Source organism: Parasteatoda tepidariorum, chromosome 2 (assembly GCF_043381705.1).
Source record: "Parasteatoda tepidariorum isolate YZ-2023 chromosome 2, CAS_Ptep_4.0, whole genome shotgun sequence".
Classification (NCBI taxonomy): Eukaryota; Metazoa; Arthropoda; class Arachnida; order Araneae; family Theridiidae; genus Parasteatoda; species Parasteatoda tepidariorum.
The window spans coordinates 48,871,909-48,878,345 of NC_092205.1; positions in this window are offsets into that span (position 1 = coordinate 48,871,909).

Here is a 6,437-nt window from a genome sequence, read left to right on the forward strand (position 1 = left end):
TAAAATGCTGTGAATTTGATGAAAGAAAAATTGTTCTTCTTACTATTTTGCAGATTCCACATACAGTTTAAGGTGACAAATCTTTCACTTAGGCATATGATTTTGAGTATTGAGTATAGTAAAGTTTAATTATGCGTTTTTTTAATGTAAAAATCCATATGGTTTGTTATTGAAAAATAATTACTAATTAATGCAAACACAGAAACGTTAAAAATTTTGATGAAAAATATTGTTTAAAGTAAAATTTTCTCTTATATCTGGGAAATATATACAAGTTATATAAAGTTTTTATGTTATTATTCTATAATTTTTATGTTGTTAGGCTACACTAGCTGAATACTCGTTGTTTGTATAGGTTGGAAATAAAATAAGTAATCAGTAAATTAGTACATATCAGCACTACAAAATCATGTACATAACTGAAAGGCGTCATATACCAACATAATGGCTGAAGCTAAAAGAATTCTTAATTTTTTCTTTATTATTATTTGTTGCCCTTACCTCTTATTTGATTAAGAAAAACATAATTTTAGAAGTTCATCCCATCAAAATAAGATTAAACTATATTCTGAATCATTTGGCATAATGTTATTGATTGAGGCCTATAGTGAAACTATAGTCACACTATAGTGAAAATTTACCGCAATGAGAGTTTGGTAATGACAGTTTTGTAATAATTGGCTTAAGGAGTGCAACAAAGGAAGTGCTAAGCAAAAGTGTACTTTTCTGTATGTGCCATTTATGTAAAATATATGTTCTTAAACCACTGATTATTATGAAAGTATTTTGTTCAATGGTTGCAGACAAACATGAAAAGTTTTTGAAATGTTTTTATTGGTTATTTATTAATTTATAAAAAGATTTGATAAAATATTAAATACTTAAAATTGGTAGCAATTATTTGCATTTACTAGAATTAATTCCTTATAAAATAAATATACCAATAATAATATAAAAATGTATTTTTTTATGTGTAAAGTTGAGTGTTTATGTGATATTTAAGTTCAGTAGGGTCTCAATAATTCGAGTTTCCCATAAATTCGAGTCAGCTAAAAAAATTAATTTAAGCTCATAAGAATGACCAAAACATATACAAGAAGTGAAAGAATTACTACATCAGCCTAACAAAGTCATCTTAATCTTAAATAATGTATTATGGCATCCAAAAGAGGATAAATTATATTTTGATGGAATCAGGACATTATATATGGGGACATAGGTTTATGACCTCTAGTGACCATAAAATTATGACCACAGAAATCATAAGTTTAATTCAGACCATACATCAATATGCTGTAATGTTTAAATAAATTGTCATATTTCTATCTTCAATCTTTTCTATTATGAGCCTTGGAAAGTAAGGAAACCATTGAATGAAAAATTAAGGTCTACCAATTCCAGTAGCCATGAGGTCTAAAATATTGTAGCAGATGTCCAATATTTTAATAAAATTCTACATAAATGCAAAAAAAAAAAAAAAAAATTATGCTACTTAACATGCTGGTTCCTAGAGTTGGTCGTGACTGCTAAAACATCTCACGTTTGTGAGAACGGGAGTTTGAATCTAGCCGGCTGAAAACTCCCTGTGTAGTAAATGGTGACTGGTGCACATAAATATGTCAGGTCACAAAGTCCTCCATATTCCCATAACAAATCTATACCTCTGGGGGTACTGAATGATAGATTTATCGTTCTCTGGTTCAGGTCAAAATTGCAATCTGCCGATGTATGAATGGGTCCGCCCTATAAATAGGTGTGACATAATGGTGTGGCGGAAGTCGAATTCTTGGTCATAGATGGCTCCACTGGAAAACAAGAACAATCGCAACTTATCTGCCTTAATGGCCGACGACAACAATAACAAACACTTTTCATTTAAATATTAGTATATGTCACATATATGTATGTCATTGAAATTTGAAAATTGCTCTATTTACATTAATTTATTATAAAATTTTATGAATTTGATAAGTTGAATTTTTGGAAGTTCGAGGTGGACCCTACCCAATCCATCTCGAATTATGGAAACTCTACTATATTAAAAAAGAAATAATTAAGAGCTAGAGTTTATTAATGATATGTTGTACAATTATATGGTTGAAATGAACTTAAAAGGATTTTATTTAGTTTTGATAAAATTTAATTTTATATTAGGTGCTATTGAGATGTTTTAAACTTGACATTGGACTTTGCTCAATTTACATTGATTATAAGTTGTAAAGCTATATGTAGACTTAAACTAATAGAATACATAAAAATATCCTGTTACTTTTTTTTAACAATGTTTTAATTGTTAGTACTGAATGAATACTTTTAAAAATAATGGTTTTCTAAAAATTGTTTTGGAACTAAATTAGAATCATTGCAACATTCTTGTATTATTTGTAAGTTGCGATTTTATCTGCTGTAGTAAATGATAATCTCAAGTGACCTATTTTCTTATCTTTTACAAAATTTTTTAAAATTACTGCTGTTTAATAATGCATTTTTTAATAATGAACAGTTGTTATATTAATGATATAGTAACTATTTTTTTAGTTTTTTAAAAACTTTTTTAAAAAATGTAATAAAATTCAATGAGCTTACTTTTAATTTAAAACTTTATTTTAAAATGCTAAAGAGGTACTGAATGAAAATTGGTATTTGTAAAACAATTTTTCTGTTTATGATTTTTATGTTGATTTTATTTGTTTGTAATTTAGTTTTTCATCTTAAATAAATATTTTGAAAATAAGACCTGTATTCTGTTTGTATTTCTAGTTGCATTCAGTGTTGATATTGTTCATTCACGAGTTTTATTTTATAGGATGATTCTTTGTCAGATGCGGAATGAATAAATTAAATTATTTATTCAGCTTATTGTTCTTTTATAAATTTTAATGCAACTTTAATATTTATTTTTGGCTTTAAAATATTTTAGGTATTGATACATCTTTACAATATGTTTTTGAAAATTACTAAAACATTAATTAATTTGCATGATAGTGTTATATATTTGTTTATGCATACCTTTAGCCTAAGAGTTATTTAGCTTTTTTTTAAAAATAAGTATGAAAAAATCTCTATTGATGGTATTAAGGTAATACCTTCATTGCATTGATACATCTTTGCAAACTGTTTTTGAAAAATTATTAAAACATTAATTAATTTTCATGTATTTGTCGGTTCATCCTTTAGCTCAAGAGTTATTTAGCTTAAGGTTTTTTTTTTGTTTATAAATTTAAATAAATCACTATTGATGGTGTTCACATTTGGCACAAATTACAAAATATTTTTAATATATATACAGAATATTTTTGAAAAATTGCTAAAATATTAACTAATTTGGTTGGTAGTATTTATATGCATTTATCTATTCATGCTGTAGCTTAAAGTTTTTTGATAAATATGAATAAATCTCTATTCATGTGTTCACATTTGGTACAAACGTCTATCAGGCATGGATCTGTGTTTACGAAATAATTTTGATTAATTACTAAAATAATAATTAATTTAGATGATAGTATTTATAATGATTTATTTATGCATGTTTTAGCTTAAAGTTTTTCGACAAATATGAATAAATCTCTATTGATGTGTTCACATTTGGTACAAATGTCTATCAGGCATTGATGCATGTAAAATTTTTTTTTTTTGAAAAATTACTAAATTATTAATTAATTTGTATGGTAGGAAGCATTATATATTTGTCTGTTCATTTTTTATTTTGAATTATTTAGTTTGAGATTTTTTAATAATTATGAATAAAACTCATTTAATGTATTCACATTTGATACTAAGGTATTTCTGGCATAGACACAGCTTTACTGTATTTTTTTTTTACTAAATATTTTTAAAAAATTAATAAAATATATTTTAATTTGCTTTATCCTCTATGTAACAGGTTATAATTTTTTTCTTTTTTGACTTATATGTAACTTACAAATTTTAGAAGAAAGCGTATATTCTTTGGCTGATACTTGAAGATATATAAGTCACATGACTTAAAGGAACAATTTTGCTAAAATATTGATAGATATCAGAAATAAACAAAAAGATCTTTTACTTTTGTTTGTTTTTGGTTAAAAAAAAAGAAGAGTTATTTCACTCTTCAAATTACTGTGGTGTGAAATTTAAATAGATTGGTGAATTTCAGAACAGATTATACGTTTGTAAATTACTACTATTTCATAACACAAATTATAACAACAGATAAATTATATAAAATAAGCAGACTAGGAATGTTGCTTGAATATCTAACAACAAAAACATAGTTCCACATTACTTCCAATTTTTTCTTTTACTATTTACGGTTTAATAAGACTAAAAATAGGAACAAAATATTAATGTAATATATAGATTTTTATTGTACTTTTTCTTATGTGCAGAATTTTAAAGATTGTTCGAAATTTATGTCAGAATTGACATCTCATTAGTAGCATGAAAAAAGTGATCTTCACAAAATAATCTAGAAAGGTCATATAATTGCTGCAATGCTTACTTTTTAAGTTTTTTTTTTGAATTGCAGTCTTTTTCAATAACAGCTGCAGTTATTGACAGTGTTAGAGCAATTTAGAATACATTCAGAGATACAGAATACATATAAGAGGTCATTATCATTCTCTGCACTCATTCCTTGATTTCCATTATCGTTGTTCAACACAGGGAGGGGAATTAAAAATTTTAACGAAAATTGTGGGAGGAGTGAATTCCCAGCAAAAGTTTTGAGGAATTTAACTCAAATCTGATGCACTACGTTTCTAAACGAGTATTAACGTACTCTGCCTGTAATATAGGTTAAGTGGCCATAGGTTTCTCAAATCGAATTAAAAGTTAAGTTCTAAAAGTAGAGATACAAGAATTTTCATGCATATTTTAAACTCGTGCATGTCCTCAACATATTTTGAGCAAAAAATAATGAAATATTTGGAAAATGTGTAAAAAAAAAAATGTTTGGAAATAAACTTACAAGTGGCCGTCTCTTCTTAATGTTGAGGTGAACTGGCCTTCCAATACAGAAGGGGAAAAGTGAGGTTAAAAAGTAAGAAAAACCCATTTCATACAGAAAACCATAAAAATCTTACGATAAGTTGTAAATAATGAATTCTTTCATGGAAAATAAGTAAAAAGAATCTAATGACCAAATCTAATGTGTAAATCTAATATTAATATAATGTTCGTGCAAAATGAAATACGAAGTACCGCCTAGTATAACTTTTGATTTAATGATCGGATTTTCGCGTACCAAACTCGATCTTTATGGCTTGATGGCCTGACCTCAAATATGCTAATTATTTAGTGCAGAAGATATTTTATGTTATGAAATTGGACATAAAAATTTGCTTTCTCTGAATAAATATATTTCCCCCCCGACGGATTCTTGATCTTCATAATGTGAGGAAGAGTACTTGCAATCTGGAAAATGTGGTCCCGACAGTTTGGAAGTTTGTACCTCCTAACGTTAATTTTGCTTTTTGCGTATTTCGCTATTTGTCGAAAACTTTTTAGAGAAATCGAACTATTTTTGCTCTCAATAAGAAAATTCATTTATCCAAACTCCTTGCAAAAAATAATTTTTAATAATTATTTATTATTTTATTACACTTATGTAGAAAGAATTTTAAATTGTAACATGCCCAATTTTTTAAAAATCATTTTAAAGAAGGAAATTTTTTTATAGCAAAATACAAAATTTCAGCATAATTGATTAAATAGCTTTGAATTATCAAATTTAAAAAAGAAAAAGTCGTGTAAAGTTTGATTTCTCAAGAACTATTTTACCGATTTCGTTTAAATTTTGTATTTTACCATTTAAAATTACATTCTTTAAAAATGATATAAAAAATTGTACAACTTTACTATTACAAATCATTTTGACCATGATTAAATAAAATGTTAAAAATAATGAATAATTAATTATCAAAAATTAGTTTTTTGCATGGAATTATCTTTGTATAAACAAATTTTTCGATTTGCTTAAAAAGTTATCGAGATACGGAGAATTAACGTTAAGGGGTCTAAAATTTTGACTGTACTCCTAACCAATCTATCGGGATCATATTTATCCCCCATTAGCATATTTATTTCCCAGCATATTCATATTTATCCCCCAGCAGATATCCCCCATATTTTTGGGGATCAAAAATCCGAATCTGACAACAACAACAACAACAACAAAAAAAAAATTATTCAGAGAAAGTGTGTTTTCATGTCTGCTTTCGTAACTTGGATTATCATCTGCTGTAATTAATTAGCATATATGAGGTCAAGCCCTTGAACCATTAAGATTTGATCCTAGTACATGAAAATCCGATCATTAGATCAAAAATTATTCAGAGTGTTTCGTTTTTTATTTTGAGTTACTTAACAGATTTAATCCATCACTTTCAAAAAAGTTTTACCACATTTTTGGCAAAGGATTTGAATATTTGTGTATGTTTAGTGGAGTAGTTATTTCT